This window comes from Bubalus bubalis, chromosome 9 (genome assembly GCF_019923935.1).
Source record: "Bubalus bubalis isolate 160015118507 breed Murrah chromosome 9, NDDB_SH_1, whole genome shotgun sequence".
Taxonomy (NCBI): Eukaryota; Metazoa; Chordata; class Mammalia; order Artiodactyla; family Bovidae; genus Bubalus; species Bubalus bubalis.
In genome coordinates, this window is record NC_059165.1 from 56,031,884 (window position 1) to 56,052,071 (window position 20,188).

A 20,188-nucleotide genomic window follows, 5' to 3' on the forward strand; every position below is an offset into this window, starting at 1 on the left:
TTCTAAATAAAATAAAGCTGTAACACTGAGCTGTAACACTGATTTGTCTAAGAGCTATAATGTGGTCCATTCGAGACCTGAGAGCTATAACACAGTCTATTCGAGACCTGAGAACTATAACACGGTCTGTCCAAGACCCGAGAGCTGTGACACGCCGAGGGGGCTTTAAGGTCCATCCCTTCAAATCTTTGTTGTGACGAGACAAAAACCAAGGAGCATACACTCGCATCACACAGTGATGTATTAGCTTCTGCTAATATGGCTCCAATGCCACCCCCTTTAGCGAGTGACAATTGGACTAGAATGGCTACCTTCCCGGGAATATGGAATTCATAGTATTTAAATCATAATGTCATTTCAGAATTCAGTTCTATAGGTTCTATAGTATTTGTTTACTCTGATTAGTTTCAACTGGTAAAAAAAAAAAAATCTAATTGTGATTTAATACCTGGTGGGCTGCCGTCTCTGGGGTCACACAGAGTCGGACACAACTGAAGCGACTTAGCAGCAGCCGCAACAGCAGCAGCAGAGTTTTGGTTTTTTTTTTTTTTTTTTTTTTTTTTTTTTGTCACTTAGTATACCAGAGTCAATTAACAGAGAGCTCTGGACTTTATAAAAACCAGAACAAGGATCACTATGCTTTAGTCATGAGTACTGATAAACAAGCAGAGAAAGCTTAGTTTGAGGGGAGCTTAATAGATACAAAGTGTTGAGCAAAACACTTTATATGTATTAACTCATTTAATCCTTATAACACCTTGAGGTAGATGCAAAAGAGCTGACTCATTGGAAAAGACCCTGATGCTGGGAAAGATTGAGGGCAGGAGGAGAAGGGGATGACAGAGGATGAGATGGTTGGATGGCATCACCAACTCAATGGACATGGGTTTGGGTGGACTCCAGGAGTTGATGATGGACAGGGAGGCCTGGCCGTGCTGCGGTTCATGGGGTCACAAAGAGTCAGACACAACTGAGCGGCTGAAGTGAACTGATGTACTATTTTACAGAAGAGAACACTGAAGCACAGATTAGTTAGAATGGAAAGCTAGAAAGTCGAGTGCCAGAGTCCACACTCTTGCCTACTAAGTATACTGATGTTGAGTACATGAGCAAACGAGTGAGAGAGGTGAAGAGAGAGAATAGAGGTGGGGAGGGGAGAGCCTGTGTCTGGCCACGTCTCCTAAGGTCCACTTCCTACTTATGGATTCAGTGATTTACTATTACAAAATTTCAAGAAGTGTTGTTCCGTTCTATCTAGTTTGAATAGGTTCAGTTCAGTTCAGTTCAGTTGCTCAGTCATGTCCGACACTTTGTGACCCCATGAATCGCAGCACGCCAGGCCCCCCTGTCTATCACTAGCTCCCGGAGTTCACTCAGACTCACGTCCATCGAGTCAGTGATGTCATCCAGCCATCTCATCCTCTGTAGTCCCCTTCTCCTCCTGCCCCCAATCCCTCCCAGCATCAGAGTCTTTTCCAATGAATCAACTCTTCGCATGAGGTGGCCAAAGTACTGGAGTTTCAGCTTTAGCATCATTCCTTCCAAAGAAATCCCAGGGCTGATCTCCTTCAGAATGGACTGGTTGGATCTCCTTGCAGTCCAAGCGACTCTCAAGAGTCTTCTCCAGCACCACAGTTCGAAAGCATCAATTCTTCGGTGCTCAGCCTTCTTTACAGTCCAACTCTCACATCCATACATGACCACAGGAAAAACCATAGCCTTGATTAGACGGACCTTTGTTGGTAAAGTAATATCTCTGCTTTTGAATATGCTATCTAGGTTGGTCATAACTTTTCTTCCAAGTAAGAGTAAGCGTCTTTTAATTTCATGGCTGCAGTCACCATCTGCAGTGATTTTGGAGCCCAGGAAAATAAAGTCTGACACTGTTTCCACTGTTTCCCCATCTATTTCCCATGAAGTGATGGGACCGGATGCCATGATCTTCATTTTCTGAATGTTGAGCTTTAAGCCAACTTTTTCACTCTCCTCTTTCACCTTCATCAAGAGGCTTTTTAGTTCCTCTTCACTTTCTGCCATAAGGGTGGTGTCATCTGCATATCTGAGGTTATTGATATTTCTCCCGGCAATCTTGATTCCAGCTTGTATTTCTTCCAGTCCATTGTTTCTCATGATGGACTCTGCATATAAGTTAAATAAACAGGGTGACAATATACAGCCTTGACGTACTCTGTTTCCTATTTGGAACCAGTCTGTTGTTCCATGTCCAGTTCTAACTCTTGCTTCCTGACCTGCATACAGATTTCTCAAGAGGCAGGTCAGGTGGTCTGGTATTCCCATCTCTTTCAGAATTTCCCACAGTTTATTGTGATCCACAGAGTCAAAGGCTTTGGCATAGTCAATAAAGCAGAAATAGATGTTTTTCTGGAACTCTCTTGCTTTTTCCATGATCCAGCGGATGTTGGCAACTTGATCTCTGGTTCCTCTGCCTTTTCTAAAACCAGCTTGAACATCTGGAAGTTCACGTTCACGTATTGCTGAAGCCTGGCTTGGAGAATTTTGAGCATTACTTTACTAGCATGTGAGATGAGTGCAATTGTGTGGTAGTTTGAGCATTCTTTGGCATTGCCTTTCTTTGGGATTGGAATGAAAACTGACCTTTTCCAGTCCTGTGGCCACTGCTGAGTTTTCCAAATTGGCTGGCATATTGAGTGCAGTACTTTCACAGCATCATCTTTCAGGATTTGGAATAGCTGAACTGGAATTCCATCACCTCCACTAGCTTTGTTCGTAGTGATGCTTTCTAAGGCCCACTTGACTTCACATTCCAGGATGTCTGGCTCTAGGTCAGTGATCACATCATCGTGATTATTTGGGTCATGAAGATCTTTTTTGTACAGTTCTTCTGTGTATTCTTGCCACCTCTTCTTAATATCTTCTGCTTCTGTTAGGTCCATACCATTTCTGTCCTTTATTGAGCCCATCTTTGCATGAAATGTTCCCTTGGTATCTCTAATTTTCTTGAAGAGATCCCTAGTCTTTCCCATTCTGTTGTTTTCCTCTATTTCTTTGCATTGATTGATTGCACTTTTTTTTTTGAAGCATCAATATCTTATTTTATTATAATTAATGGAAGCATTTGATGCCAAATAAATGAAGGTTATTTTACAAACTGAATTTTGGCAAGTCCATGGAATTTTCATTTCATTACAATTTTATATCACATTAGTTCAAATGCATTTCTCCAAGCTACTCCAACATTGCTCCTTTGGAATTATTTCAGTCATTTTTAACATGTGACTTTACCAAAGACTTTGAATCTAAAATAAGCATAAAATTTAAAATTGAGAACTTTTAATTATGAAGGGGTAAGTCATCAGATAATGGTTGGGGCTGTTAATTTCCAAGGCACTTTGTTGGAATGTTTCTTCTGATACCTGAGGTATAAATGACAACCTTCAAAAAACATGGGCAAAACCAAAGTACAATGAAGAAGCCTCTGCAGCTTAATCCTCCCATAGTCCTTAAGCCTTTGACAGAAGTTAGCCAAAGTATCTTTCCTGCAAATTAAGTGGGTTTCCAATATTTCCATGTAGTTGAGCTTTCAGAGATAGACATTCAAACATGCCATTAGGATATACCAGCTTGGCTCTGATTGCATTAATTATGCCTGAAAAGTTTAATACCCATCCAAGTCCAAAGGTGGAAGAACACATAAACAGGTATGGTAATCAGCAAGAGCAGACTGTAAAAGCACAGCGCTAGTGCAGCCCCATGGGGACTTTTCTTTCACAGAGGCCAAGTAAAACAGTCCTGCCAAAGATTACCAACGGAATAAAAACAGTCAACATAGGAAGAGACAGAAATGTTCTCCTCCACTTATTACCTGCCACTCTGACTTTTTAAAATGTAGATGGTATTTAGAATATTCAGTTGCGTGTTGTTGTTTTTAAATATGATCTAATGCTCCATTTCTTCTTGCTTCTTATTTTGATGTGTCATCCTAGCTGCCTGTGGTATCATGTTAGGAATCCCATCAATAATTGAATAGGCTATTCCTGCCTCTTCATTAATCAATTCATTTGTCGATGCTTCATATCTGAGTGGCTTCTTGGAGAGCAGGCACACTAGGAGCTCAAGTAGCACTGGGTCAAAGGTGTGGGGTGGTTTCTCCTTCCTCTCGTTCTTGTCTTGCAGATTGCGATGACCCTGGTGCATACAGACACCTGGGGTGGGGGGCAGAGAGTTGGTGACCATGGATGGCAGCGGGGTTGTCCCTCACAGCACAGAGGCAAGCTGACCGCACATTCCATTCAGCATGGTCTGGTAGCCCGTGACAGGGCCTCTGCACGCCCTCGGCTACCCAGTGAATGGCTTACTCTTATTTGCTGATTTCTGGCTCAGAGATTTCTTTATTTCTTTCTGCTTAGGGACAGTTGGAGCCTATATTGACCAGGGGGACCCAAACTTACTCATGCATCAAACTGTCATGGAGGCACCTATAGACTGTGAACTAACCCTCCAACATGGCCAGCTGGAGAAAGAGTTTAGGTGACTGGTGTCAGTTTAAAGTTAGGCTTAGGATTCATGCCACAGAAGGGATGAGAGGCACAGGTCATTGTTGAAAGTAGGGTGGCATACTTTATAACTAAGGTTTCTTAAAGAGCATGTGAGGTACTGCCAAGAGGCAGTGGCACCACTGCCACCTCAGATGATTTGTATTCTAGCTTTTTGGCTCCTTAATATTATCTCCATGCCAGCTTTCACTGTTTAAGTAAATGGGTAATTGGAATTGGACAGAAGATATTTTATATTAGGAATCCAGGCATCTCCATGGAGATCCAAGTCACCAAAATAGGTCAGAGGCAGACTAATTTTTTTTTTTTTAAGTCACTGGGAAGTTAGGGGGAAGAGGAGAGAGACAGCTGTGATGTCCCAAAAAGAAAGAAAGAAGAAGTAGCCTCTTTTTCATATGAAAATGAGATTCCCTGAAAGCTTTTAAGCATGGAAAGTACCTCTAGTGACCTGACTGCCTGTTAATGGTGACACACATTATTTGAAGAAATGCCAGAGAGAAAGAGGAGAAAATTACATTTGACCCGTCAAATATAGGTAGCCATTGAAGGGAAAACACTAACACAAAAGTCTCTTGAGTCTACATAGTTCCTTCTGATTGCCCCAATATTTTACTTTTTATCTAAGCTTTGCTCAAGTCCTGGTTGCACTGAAAATAGCTGAATTCCAGGCCTGCTGGCAATGAACTGGGCTTCATTCTTCAAGTGTGAACTCAATTTCAAAATGAATCTATCCCAGTGAAAAGAAACAAGCAAAGAAACAGTGGAAATTTGTACAGTTCAGCTTGTGTACAGAATAAGGCAAATAGACTCATGCATCTGGAATAACAAGAGAGATTTTTCCCTCTGCTGCTGCTGCTGCTAAGTTGCTTCAGTCGTGTCTGACTCTGTGCGACCCCATAGATAGCAGCCCACCAGGCTCCCCCAGTCCCTGGGATTCTCCAGGCAAGAATACTGGAGTGGGTTGCCATTTCCTTCTCCAATGCATGAAAGTGAAAGTGAAGTCGCTCAGTCATGTCTGACTCTTAGCTACCCCGTGGACTGCACCCCACCAGGCTCCTCCATCCGTGGGATTTTCCAGGCAAGAGTACTGGAGTGGGGTGCCATTGCCTTCTCCTCTAGGCAATGTAAAAAGGACAAAATTGATGACAACAATAAAGGAAAGCTAATTAACTGTAACAAAATACTATTCTTACTATGGATCTAGTCCCTTATATGAACAAAACTAATTGGGAGGATTGTAGAGATATCAAAATATCGGAATCCAGGGATTTTAAAGCCCTGGGTGATTGTTACCTGCCACAATGTGAGCAAGCATTTTTATTTTCTGCCTGCTAGGCTTTGTGTTTCCACCCCCATTCCCTGATTTTTCAAGCTTCCAGCTCCTTCTGCCCATGATTCTCTCCACTCTAACGTTTCACCTTTCACACATTGGATTAATGTTGTATTGGGGACAGGAATCAAGAGAGAGAAGTCAGAATGGAGGAGAGATTTAAAGGTGTGTTAGAAGATGCATCAGATACAGAATACAGGAAGCTTCGGGCTGGTGCACTGGGATGACCCAGAGGGATGGTATGAGGAGGGAGGTGGGAGGGGGGTTCAGGATTGGGAACACGTGTACACCCGTGGCGGATTCATGTTGATGTATGGCAAAACCAATACAATATTGTAAAGTAATTACCCTCTAATTAAAATAAATAAATTTAAATTAAAAAAAAAGAAGATGCATCAGAAAGAAAATGAGCCTGATGTCAAAGAAGGGCCTAAGAAACTAACTTCAAAGGTATGTGACCTATGAGTCACCAGAGTCCTGTATTTAGATGGATTCACTCTTGGTTTAATGCTCTGCTGTCACCATCTTGAAGTCCTTAATAATTTTGAACAAGGAACCTCACATTTTCATTTTTCATTGGGCCCCACATATTATATAGCTGATTCTGAGGCCTGGCTGGAAGGATGCCCCAAGGAGATGTTCAGAGGAATGGCAGAAAGATAGCAAGTAGAAAGTTTTCCCAGATTATGGTGAACTGGGTTGACGTGGGAGGTCCCAGTCATGAACTTACCAGGACTGAATTTCCACAAGCAGAAAAGAGAAGGTAGGAAGCAAGAAAACCAGGAAAGTGTATGTGGTCTGACTGGTCCAGCCTAGGAAGCTACTATTCTTCCCTTTCTCCTTCATCAAACATAATGACACCCTCATTTCCATTCATAAAATTAAATTCATTTAGGTTAAGACTTTGCCTGGCCTTTAAAAAAATTGCACAATGCAGTTAGTCATAGCAGTCATTTACGTTTATTCAATCAGACAAGAAAATCGAAGGCCACTCTGCAAGAATCTAAGAAAAGAATGCTTCAAGAAGAATCTACATATGGAAAGACTCTCAGAAGAGAACTTGTTTGGTGTGTTTGAGGGGTGGCCAGAAAGCCAATTTGACTGAAAGCTAGTGGATAATGAAGAGATTAAAGAAACGTGAGATCAAAAAGTCAGTAGAGGTCAGATCACCTTGTAGTCCAGTGGAGGAATTTAGAGTCTATTCAAAAATAATGGAGACCATTATAGAATTTTATTGTAGGGGAGGGGAATGATCCGGTTTACATTTTAGAAGCCTTATTTGTAGACGATGGACTGTAGTGGTTATACTGGCAAGAATGGAGACAGGAAGATGACTTAGAGCTGTGGAAGCGACCCAGGGGAGAGGTAGCTGCAACAAGAGAGGTGGCATGGAAATGATAAGAAGAGGTGGGATTTGGGATAGGTTCTGGGGAAGGACTGATATGACTTTTTAATGAAAGGATGTAGAATGTTAGGAACAAAAAGGAAATCTGAGTGACTCCTACATTATTGATTTGTGTAACTGGTGATGTGGTGGCCCCATTACTGAACATGGGATGGCTGCAAAGAAGAGAGTTTTCCTGTATTGAAGGTGGGAGTGGGAAGCACAAATTCTAATTTGGTCCCTTTCCATTTGAGAAGCCATTCGGCATCTAAGTGGAGATGTTAGATAGGCAGTTAGATATATGAGTGTGGTCATGAGAGAAGAGATGTAGGAGAATTATGAATGTCAGAGTGGTTTTTCAAGTCAAGATGGGATGAGAATTACATTGAGGATAGAATGTAAAAAAAGATGATGAGAGAGCCAAGGACAGAGCCATGGACACTCCAAGATTGGCAGGCTAATGTGATAGTAGGGGATTGAAAACAGGAGAGAGACTGTCACAGAGCCAGAAATTAAAACATTTTTTAAAAGGGGGAACAATTGACTTTGTAAATATCCAAGGAGAATTCAAGATAGAGCAAAAAAATTAACCATTGACTTTGGCAAGATGAAAATTATAGTGACCTTGAAAAGGACCATTATGCCCAATCAGAGTGGATAGCAAAGGATGAAATAAAGATGGACACCAAATATGTACAGTGCTTTTGTGACTTGAGAGAAAGTAAATGGGTGAAGAGGGATTTGGAGGGGAGGAGAGAGAAAAGAAATAGAGCAGCAGCAGAAGGACATGGGGCCAAGGAAGGGTTCATTTTAAAATCTTTTCTAAAATATTATTTTAAACCACATTTATACAGAGATGTAACTCACTTAGTAAAGAGGAAAAAACTGCTAATGTAGATACAGTGCTGCTGCTGCTGCTAAGTCACTTCAGTCGTGTCCAACTCTGTGTGACCCCATAGATGGCAGCCCAGCAGGCTCCCCCATCCCTGGGATTCTCCAGGCAAGAATACTGGAGTGGGTTGCCATTTCAGATACCCTAGTATGATTGAAATTCTCTTAATCAACCTCTACTTCAGATTGGATTAGCAGTATTTGTCCATTTTTTTTCAGGAGTGGGAGGTAAAGCAGTGATCCCCATGACTGGTATTTCACACTCTGAAGCCCATGAATAACTGTGTTTTCCAGTTTGATCTATTGTTTACAAAGATGCAGTTGTAATTCATCTTCAAAACTGCTAAGCCTAATTTATAGACTGAATGTTGCCCTCCACCTCAGTCCACTATGTTGGAGTCCTAACCTCCAATGGATTGTAATTGGAGATAGCACCTTTAACGATGTTCTGAAAAGTTAAATGAGGTCCTAAGTGTGGGGCACTAATATAGTAGGTGCTGTGCTCAGTCATGTCTGACTCTTTGCAACTTTATGGACTGTAGCCCGCCAGGCTCCTGTGTCCATGGGATTCTCCAGGCAAGAATACTTGGGTCAGTACCCATTCCTAAACCCAAGTCTTTTGTGTCTCGTGCACTGGCAAGCAGATTCTTTACCACCGTGCCACCTAGGAAGCCAACAAGACTGGTATCCTTTTAAGAAGAGGAAGAGAGGTACCAGGAACATGCATACTGAGGGAAAATACCTTATGTGACAACAGCCAGAAGGTGCCCATCTATAAGCCAAAGGCCATCGTCTCATCCTGTCCTGTGACCTCCAAGGAAACCAAACCTGATGATATCTTAACCTTGGATTTCTAGCCTTCAGAACTGTAAGAAATAAATTTCTGTTTTTCAAGCCACTCAGTCTGGGTGTTTTGGTACGGCAGCCCTAGTCAACCAGTACAGCCTATTGTATTCATTACTATAGTTATGTAATGTAATGAAATACTACATAAAATGAATAAAGCATTGAAAAAATTGCTTGAAACATTAGCTGAATGCTTTGAAAAGACTTTTTTAGTAAGTTACTAAAAACATTGATCTATTGTTGTGAGCAACACAACTATAAATAATTGGGGAACTCATAACAATCAACGATGTTGGCCTCAGATCATTTTTAAGCATCTTTCCATTCTCCCTGAACTGAAAAGAAACAAAACTAAAATTTATAGATGACACAATGTATGCAAAAGGAGAACCAGAACTGCAAGTTTTGTCCTGCAAAAGACTGGCAAATGAATGAATGGTATATGTTAGTTATAATTATTTTAATGATACTCAGCTTTAATTAGCATTTTGATTTATGGACCAAGTGTGGGCCCCAGCTGTGTCACATTGGAAGACACTTGCCTCAGAGTACTTGAGAAGTTGAGATAAGATGGGATCCAATACACAAGGAGAAGTGTTTTCTTGGTTAAGAACAGGGATACCGCTTTCATTTTCACAAGCAGGGATTTAGAACATATGCTGTGGATAAGTTGGCAGAATTGATAGTGGGAAGATGAGACTGTTCTGATCTCACTGCACCTTTTCCCTTTGAAGTCTGAGGCAAAGTTATCAGCAGAGAATAGACAGAGAAGATTGTGGTGGAGATTTGAGAAAAAAGAAAAGTATGAAATAGCCATTTTGAAGAGTGGGAAAGTTAATTTACTGAAGAAGTATATAATATCGCTATACAATATTGAATGCCCATGTCAGATTTGTGGTCATAAATTTTAAGTGAGTCCAGTTACTACATTCGCCTAATTTTCTCCAGTAAAATTTGTCTGCATAGGAGACTATGTACAGTAAAGGTATATTTGAGTGTAATTATGGTCGTTATTTGCCAGGCAAGTGTAACAGAAAGAGACTGGGGCAAAGAAAATAAGGTGTTTTAAAAGCAGTTATTTAAGTGGTGCATTATGGGATTTGGGCAGGATAATAAGAGGAAAGTTAGGACATGAAGCAGAGACAATTTATAAAAATGATAGAACAGTCTTATGGACTCTGTGGGAGAGGGAGAGGGTGGGAAGATTTGGGAGAATGGCATTGAAACATGTAAATATCATGTATGAAATGAGTTGCCAGTCCAGGTTCGATGCACAATACTGGATGCTTGGGGCTGGTGCACTGGGACGACCCAGAGGGATGGAATGGGAAGGGAGGAGGGAGGAGGGTTCAGGATGGGGAACACATGTATACCTGTAGCGGATTCATTTTGATATTTGGCAAATCTAATACAGTTATGTAAAGTTTAAAAATAAAATAAAATTAAAATAAAAAAAAATAAAAATAAAAATAAAAAAAAATAAAAAAGAAAAAAAAAAAAAATGATAGTAATGTTATAGAGAATCAGTGGGGTTAAAGAACTGTTGGAGGGGGAATACTAGCAAGAAATTACTGTAAAGGGTGAACAGCAAGTTCAAAGTATGAACTGGAGATTTTACAAGTGGCACAGTTTCTGATGATAAAAATATGTCTAGGAAGTGACCACGTGAATGGCTGTCTGAGGTTAAAGTGGTTAAACAGTCATTTGAGCTAAAGAACTGAGAGGCCAAAATGGCAGATGGGCCATCATGTGGAGGCTAAGGTCTACAGTCATGATGACAGAAGTGGTCCCAGAGGAGAGGTGAGTCAGGGCCCATTACTGATGCATGAGAAAGTCATGAGAAGTTCAGAGATAACAGAAATGGTAGGGGTCATCAAGTCTTAGTGTGAACGATTTTTCAATACTGAAAGGAAGTTTCAGTTTAATCATTGGAAAAGGAACTGGGCAATGTAAGAGCATTACTTAGAATTGAGGGCCAACCCAGAATGCAGGAGGGAGGGGAAGGAGTCATTGAGGATGAATTTGTTTACATGCAGACAAGCAGACTGGCACTGTGTAGTCTTATGTGTGTACGTGTGTGTACATGTGCATGCATGCACATAAAGACACTCTGGGGATGGCAGAACCCATCTCCAGATGAAACCAAATAGTTCACTGGGTAGTAAGAGTCCACTCTTAAATCTCATTCCCAGAATGTCTACCTCAAAGCAATGGTGTAGACATCCTCTGAGATGTTGATCCTAAGAATAGATGTAATGGCCATTCCTAGCTCCTGAAAGCTGGGCACTGGAGGGTTTCAGAGCCTGAGCTCAGTTTCTGGTCTTCATCTACAAGGCCTTTCTTTGCCTTCAGCATCTTCTCATGTTGCCAGGTGGCATCTATGTCAGCCTACATTCATAAAATGGGAAGATAACTTGTTGCTCGGAAAGCAAATGTGGTCACTGAATGGGAGCCAGAAAATTAGAGCCCACAGTAAAAATACCTTAGGGAAGCAAAGGGATGTGACCTCTGTGTTACATTTACTGTGAAATGCTACCCAGGGCAAAGGACAACAATTCAGAGAGAAGTCTATAATTATAAATATACAAAGGAAAATTTATGGAGAAGCTTTCTAGACCTTGGGCAAGTTAGTCAATAATTCATTTGGAGAAACTGCCTAAGGTTCAATTTGGAACAGTTTGGGTTATACAGTTTGTATTATTGCCAGGCTTGGCTCTTTTTACCATTTCTGTTTGAGCTGCTAGATATCACCTTGTCAGTGAAGGTGATAGTGATTGGCAGAAGTGAAGCTCCAGACCAGCTTGTCTCAGGAAAATGCCTCATAAGATTGTTATGTCTGCCACTTTCTGGAATGGGCATTTGGGATGAACTTCTCCAGTAAATGAACAACTAATCAGTACAGTCAGTTTATAAAGGGTGCTCAAATTAGGTGACGTGTAGACAAAACAACTGGTTAATGTCATGCTTTGCTGCACACTTGTGGCAAAAAGCAGGCTCGGGGTAAGTTCAGCTTTAGATGGATTGCAAATATATCAACATAAGCATTCCCAGTGTTGACTTTCCATATATCAGATGAGTGGTTGAGCTAGAAATTCTTTAAAACCCTACCCTGCTCCCCACTACCCAGTTCCAGGATTCCAATTCACTGCATCTCTTGGCCCAAATTAGCATATCTTTGCAAATAGAAAAGTTGGGGGTAGACATAGTCTAGTGAGTGTAACTTTCAACTGAGAATGAGGAAAGCATTTGTATTGCCTTAGTGAAGTATGATTGGGGTCTTTGAGGAAGACAGACTCAATCTCATAAGGTTATTGTGTTAATCAAGTAAGATATGATATGCAGAAACTGAAGCTTAGAGAGAGTATATGACTTCTTTTGATAACTAGAGCAGAACTCAAATCTAGGTGGCTTGTTGGGGGCAAAGCAGAAGCCATCCTAACTAGTTTAAACATAAAAGCAGTTTATTTATTTAAGACTGTTAGGTAACTCTTAGGTACAGAGACTACACTGAAGGGGAAAAAGTCTCAATAGAGCCTCTTGGTGAAAGTGAAAGAGGAGAGTGAAAAAACTGGCTTAAAACTCAGCATTCAAGAAATGAAGATCATGGCATCCAGTCCCATCACTTCATGGCAAATAGATGGGGAAATAATGGAAACAATGACAGACTTTATTTTCTTGGGCTCCAAAATCACTGCAGATGGTGACTGAAGCCATGAAATTGAAAGGTGCTTGCTCCTTGGAAGAAAAGTGATAACCAACCTAGACACCATATTAAAAAGCAGAGGCATTACTTCGCTAACAAAAGTCCATCTAGTCAAAGCTATGGTTTTTCCAGTAGTCATATATGGATGTGAGAGTTGGGCCATAAAGAAAGCTGAGCACCAAAGAATTGGTGCTTTTGAAGTGTAGTGTTGGAGAAGACTCTTGCGAGTCCCTTGGACAGCAAGGAGATCAAACCAGTCAATCCTAAAGGAAATCAATCCTGAATATTCATTAGAAGGACTAATGCTGAACCTAAGGCTCAAGTACTTTGGCCACCTGATGTGAAGAACTGACTCATTGGGAAAGAACCTGATGCTGGGAGAGACTGAAGGCAGGAGGAGAAGGGGATGACAGAGGATGAGTTGGTTGGATGGCATCATCGATTGGATGGACATAATTTTATTAATATGAAGTTGTGAGTTAATGAAATTAACATGAACAAAATCTTTAGATGGATGTTCAAGGAATCTTTATTATTACTATCCATTATTTTATATTATGATAATTCATTCTTGACTCATCTTTGAAATTTTTCTTTGCTCCCAATCATTTCTTATTCTAATGCATTTGTTCCAATTGCTCTATCTTGCTTCTTGAGATCCCTCAATTCTTGGGTATCTCTCTGTTCTTTCTTCCTTCTGCTTACTTACCACCTTCTTTCATCTCTTGATCTTTTAGTATTTTCTCCTATATCCTCAGAAAGCATTTCCAAGTTACGGATATAATTTTCTGTACTGACAGGCCTTATTCTACTACCCTGAGGTGGATTTAGATGGTCTTATTATAAGTTTACAGTCTCCTTGCAATTTGTAATAATATTATCCAGCTCCCTTTTTTTCTTGGCTCACTCTCATTACACTATACTCTGTTTATATCTCAGCTTATTCTCATAATAACTTTCTTCTCCTGTTTCATTTCAATCATATCTTGTAGCAGCGCACTAATGACATCACATGATATTGTAAAATTTTCTTCTGAGTTCTGTACAGATCATTTTTAGAGGTCTGTTCTTCCAAAGCTTCAGAATGACTTTTTTTTTCTTTCCATTGTTTTGCAGTGTGTTTTCATAAGACCCTTGGGTGTGTTTGGGGTCCTTTTTATTCGTCTTCAAACAAGGGGAGATCTTTTGGAAGCTGGCACTTGTCCACAGACTGATTGTATGGATCTCCCCTGACCCTATCATCCCAGCTTTGGGTGTGGATCAAATTCTTTTCTAAATTCTTGTGGTGGTTGTTTCTAACTTGCAGCTCAGTTCTCAGTGTCAAATAGCAATGCATCTAACGTGGCTCAGTCGTATGGGGCTAAGATTTTCCCCCACATACACTGTCTGGTTCTTTGATACTTCGAACTACTCCAGTATTTGGAAAACCATAATCCTAGCATGCATTCTTCTTAGGGTTTTTCTATCTTTATAGGAATCATATTTTGGGATGTGATGTAAAAAGAAAAAGTCCAAACCACTCGTTTCTAGCAAGTTATTTTATATAAGTTGTTTCTAAATGGGTATAGAAAATTGGGAGCAGAGAGGATCTTCAAAAGTTATGGCCATGCATTCAAGTCTGATCAGTTTTCCATTAGGTAGAGATTCCAGAGATTCTTTGGACCAGGAAGCTGGCAGTGGTAGAAGGGTAGTTCTTTCTGCCATCTTTCTGTACTTGAAAAGGCTGTTTCAAAAGGTAAAATACAGATACAGTTCTTCTTCCTGATTGAGTTTCCTAAGCCATTTCCATTGACCTTAGGTGTAGTGCAAAGTCATTCTAGATTCCAGTCATGGACCTCTTTCCAATATTAATCTTCAGTGTGCCTAATTTTCATCTTTTCTCTCTTCTTAAGTACCAGAGTGGAGAGTCAGGACTAGTTGCATCAGGGACTGCTGGCTATATCCTTTTTACAAGTGAAAGTTGTACCTGCTTATCTTTAAAATGTTCAATGCAAATACTTTTTTAAGTGACAACTCACCTTGATGTGGCAGTCTCCTCTCGCTGTTAGTTTTACCTCTTTGCTGGCACATGATCACGGTTTGCTGTATCTCCTATTTATCTTTGTATGTGTTCCATCTTTTTTCCCACCAAGTAGTGAATTTCTGGAGGGCAACAACCTTGCCTGGGTCATTAGTATATCTGTTGCCCTGCCTTGAAGAGAGTAGTGCTCTGGAAATCTCTGGGTGAAAAATAACAAGGGTGCATAGAGACTCTTCATGGATGTCCTTTTGGCAATAGAAGAAAAGATTGGGCATCGGCTCTCCTTAGGGTCCCTCCTAAAGGGGTTTAAAAGCAATTTGAGCTAACACAATTGCAAAAATATTTACTATGCTCCTACGACATGTAAGGTATTTGGGATTCCCAAATGACTAAGCCTTGCCTGCTGCCTTCTCCAATATGGATAGAAAAGAGCCCAGGCATGAGTAGCTCTAATAAAGGACAGACAATGGCTCTGGTTTATTAGAGGTTCAGATCAAGCATTGAACTCCAGTGAACTGAATTATTTCCACTTGCTCACCCAACAAACATTTACTGAAGACCAACTCTAAGGCAATGTGATGAGCATGAAACATTCTCTTAATTCTGAGTAGCAGACTCTGTCAGAAGGAGCCAAAGGATTATACTTGATCTGATTGAATAATGGAGAGGAGCATCCATATTCCCTTGTAGTTCCCAGTTGTTGGGAAACCTTTGCTCTGGATCCTCAACTCACAATAAGGCAAACAACTATAGCTCTGGAATCAGGTGTCAGCCTAAACAAATCTAGTGTGTGATCTCTTCTTGCTTTCCACCCAGTTGAGAAAATACCTTTTTTTTTTTTAGCAGTAATATTGTTCATTACAGGATAAACTAAGGTACCACCAAGGCATCTATGTTTATGTGTTACTGGAAATAGCCTGTGCTTTCTTGAGCAGTTCTTAGTTGTAAGTTTCATTGCTGGAAACAGCTTTGCCTATTTTTCTGATGCCACAATTTACTCCATTTATCATTTAGCTGATTTTTCATGGTTTCTTCTTTCTAATTAAAAGATGAAAGATTTTTTAAGAGGCCTAATTCTAGCTAATGATGTAAAGGCAAGGCATGAATGATATTATCAGGAAAATATGGCATATGAATAACATAGTAGTTTTTAATCACCCTGAATATTTGTAAAGGAAACACATAGTGATACCTTGTCCATTTTAAAGATCAGTAAACCAAGGCACAGAGCCGGAATAGTACAGATCATGAGTGAATCAGTAAATTAGAGAATTAAAACATCATGGTTTTATTTCACACTCTTTCAGCTGCATTATCTGATTTTCTTTTATGTTATAGGTGCCACCCATTTCCTGAAGTACAAGGATGCATAATATTCTAATGTTGATAGCAGTAACCAACTGGATTGAGCTCTTATGATATGTCAGGCACCGTGCTAAGTGCTTTTTATACCTTGTCTCATTTAATCCATACAACCATACTGAAAAGTAGACATTTTGTCCATTTTAGTGGTAAGGAAATAAAGGCTTAAAGTTGGTGATTGTCCTGGCTAGTAGCTAGTATGTGGTAGACTTGAGATTTGCCTCCATTTCTGTCTGACTTCAGAGCCCATGTATAGCCCTGATGTGCTGTCTTAAGACCATCAAATCTCAACCTGTCATTTTACTTTTGCTACATCTGTGACCCAGAGAAATCATGGCTCATGCAAAGCCTCACAAAGAGTTAGTGAGACAGGTAGAACTAAAAATGCAAATTTCATGATTTCCAGAGGTTCCTCTTCCTGAGAGTGAAGGAGGGCATTTCTTATTTGTAGTTAAGTGCTCCAGTCAGCACTGCTTTGCTGAATGTCAAAGCAAAAACAGGGTATATCTAGCATTTTTACAGAAAAGATGTGGAATGTCTATATTTAGGAAAGTTACTTCAAGCTAATCAGCTATTTCAAATTAAAAGAGATGTGACTTGGCGGCAGCAGCAGCATTAAAAAAAAGTGGGATTTGAAGACCACTTATTACAAACTAAGCTAATTTTCTTATGTTGACTCTGATATAAGAAATTTCTAAATAACAGAGGAAATAGAACCACTAATCTGATCAGAATGTATATCTCTGAGAACTCTGTATAGTGAAAAGGGCTTGGAATTTGGGGTAGAAGTCTGGAACTAAAGCCTCATTCTACTTCGTCCTCTCTGGGTGAGCTTGGTAAATTGGTTTAACCTCTCTAGCTGTTGGTTTTCTCACTTTAGGATAGATATAAGTTCAGTTCAGTTCAGTTGCTTGTCGTGTGTGACTCTTTGCGACCCAATGTACTGCAGCACTTGAGGCTTCCCTGTCCAGCACCAACTCCTGGAGCTTGCTCAAACTCATGTCCACCGAGTCGGTGATGCCATCCAATCATTTCATCCTCTGGCATCCCCTTCTCCTTCTGCCTTCTATTTTTCCCAGCATCAGGGTCTTTTCCAATGAGTCAGTTCTTCACATCAGGTGGCCAAAATATTGGAGCTTCAGCTTTAGCAGCAGTCCTTCCAATGAATATTCAGGACTGATTTCCCTTAGGATGGACTGGTTGGATCTCCTTGCTGTCCAAGGGACTCTCAAGAGTCTTCTCCAGCACCACAGTTCAAAAGCATCAATTCTTTGGAGCTCAGCTTTCTTCATGGTCCAACTCCATCCATACACGACTATTGGACAAACAATAATTTTGACTAAACGGCCCTTTGTTGGCAAAGTAATGTCTCTGCTTTTTAATATGCTCTCTAGGTTGGTCATAACTTTTCTTCCAAGGAGCGAGTGTCCTTTAATTTCATGGCTTCAGCGACCATCTGCAGTAATTTTGGAGCCCCCCAAAATAAAGTCTCTCACTGTTTCCATTGTTCATCCAACTGTTTGCCTGGAGTGATGGGACCAGATGCCATGACCTCAGTTTTCTGAATGTTGAGTTTTAAGCCAGGTTTTTCACTCTCCTCTTTCACTTTCATCAAGAGGCTCTTTAGTTCTTCGCTTTCTGCCATAAGGGTGCTGTCATATGCATATATGAAGTTGTTGATATTCGTCCTAGCAATCTTGATTCTAGCTTGTCATCCAGTCTGGCATTTTGCATGGTGTACTCTGCATATAAGTTAAATAAAATGGTGACAATATACAGCCTTGATGTACTCCTTTCTGTATTTGGAACTAGTCTGTTGTTACATGCCAAGTTCTAATTGTTGTTTCTTGGCCTGCATACAGATTTCTCAGGAGGCAGGTCAAGTGGTCTGGTATTCCCATCTCTTTCAGAATTTTTCACAGTTTATTGTGATCTGCACAGTTAAAGGCTTTGGAATAGTCAATAAAGCAGAAATATATGTTTTTCTGGAACTCTCTCGCTTTTTCGATGATCCAGAAGATGTTGGCAATTTGATCTCTGGTTTCTCTGCCTTTTCTAAATCCAGCTTGAGCATCTGGAAGTTCACGGTTCATGTACTGTTGAAGCCTGGCTTGGAGAATTTTGAGCATTACTTTACTAGCATGTGAGATGATTGCAATTGTGCAGTAATTTGAACACTCTGTGGTATTGCCTTTCTTTGGGATTGGAATGAAAACTGACCTTTTCCAGTCCTGTGGCCACTGCTGAGTTTTCCAAATTTACTGGCATGTTGGGTGCAGCACTTTCATAACATCATCTTTTTGGATTTGAAATAGCTCAACTGGAATTCCATCACCTCCACAAGCTTTGTTTGTCGTGATGCTTCCTAAGGCACACTTGACTTCACACTCCAGGGTGTTTGGCTCTAGGTACATGATCACACCATGGTGGTTATCTGGGTCATTAAGATCTTTTTTGTATAGTTCTTCTGTGTATTCTTGCCACCTCTTCCTCATATCTTCTGCTTCTGTTAGGTCCATACCATCTGTCCTTCTTTGTGCCCATCTTTGCATGAAATGGGTGAATTTAATTCAGATGACCATTTTATCTACTACTGTGGGCAAAATCTCTTAGAAGAAATGGAGTAGCCCTTGTAGTCAACAAAAGAGTCCAATTTGCAGTATTTGGGTGCAGTCTCGAAAATGACAGCATGATCTCTGTTCGTTTCCAAGGCAAATCATTCAATATCACAGTAATCCAAGTCTATGTCCCAACCAATAATGCCAAAGAAGCTCAAGTTGAATGGTTCTAGAAGACTTACAAGACCTTCTAGAACTGACACCAAAAAAGATGTCCTTTTCATCATAGGGGACTTGAATGCAAAAGTAGGAAGTCGAGAGATAATGGAGTAACAGGCAAATTTGGCCTTGGAGTACAAAATAAAGCAGGGCAAAGGCTAACAGAGTGTTGCCCACAGAATGCACTGGTCATGGCAAACACCCTCTTCCAACAACACAAAAGTCAGCTCTACACATGGACATCACCAGATGGTCAACACCAAAATCAGATTGATTAGATTCTTTACAGCCGAAGATGGAGAAGCTCTATATAGTCAGCAAAACAAAACCGGGAGCTGACTGTGGCTCAGCTCATGAACTCCTTATTGCAAAATTCAGAATTAAATTGAAGAAGAAAGTACGGAAAACCACTAGATCATTCAGGTATGACCTAAATCAAATCCCTCATGATTATACAGTCGAGGTGACAAATAGATTCAAGGGATTAGATATGATAGATAGAGTGCCTGAAGAACTATGAATGGAAGTTCATGACATTGTACAGGAGGCAGTTGAAGACCACTCCCAAGAAAAAGAAATGCAAAAAGACAAAATGGTTGTCTGAGAAGGCTTTACAAATAGCTGAGAAAAGAAGAAAAGTGAAAAGTAAAGGAGAAAAGGATAGATATAGTTATGGCATTTATGGATCAGTAAATTAAGGGATGGTTAAAATAAGGCATGTGAAAAATGAAATGAAAATTTGCAAATGGGAAAGGGTATACAAATGTTAGTTTCTATTCTTAAGAAGTACCATTTTCATCCTAAGTTTTAAAAAAGCCATACTTGTTTTAACTATGTTTTTTTTCTGCTTGTAGTCCTTGATTCGTTCATTTTTACACACATCATTTGTTAAGACATCTGCCATACCTCACACTGGGGGAAGTTATAAAGAATATATAAAAATTAGAAGGTGGAATCTAGCTGCCTATTCATCCTCTACTCTTATACCTAATAGATGTCTCAACATATTCAAAACTGAACTCCTGATTTGTGGCCCAAATTTGTCCCCTTTCTCTCTTCTTCATCCTAGTTGATAGCAACTCCATCTTCTGGGTTCCCATAACAAAAAACTTTGGAATCAAATCTGATACCTCTTTTTCTCACATCCAGCCTTTCAGAGAAACTTACTAGCTCTTTGTCCAGAATATACTGAGTCAAAATGCATTTTTCCATATCCACTGCTGCTACCCTGGTCAAAGCTAGTAGAGTAGATTGAGTTATGTCTCCCCCAAGGATACATTTAAGTCCTAACTCCCAGTACCTGTGATGTGACCTTACTTGGATAGGATCTTTGCAGAGGA

The 20,188-nt window shown here is 40.3% G+C and overlaps 1 pseudogene; it reads right to left on the bottom strand.

Annotated features, from left to right (window-relative positions):
• Window positions 1-3,618: 3,618 nt before the first annotated feature.
• Window positions 3,619-14,759, bottom strand: LOC123464576 (annotated as a pseudogene).
• Window positions 14,760-20,188: the final 5,429 nt, after the last annotated feature.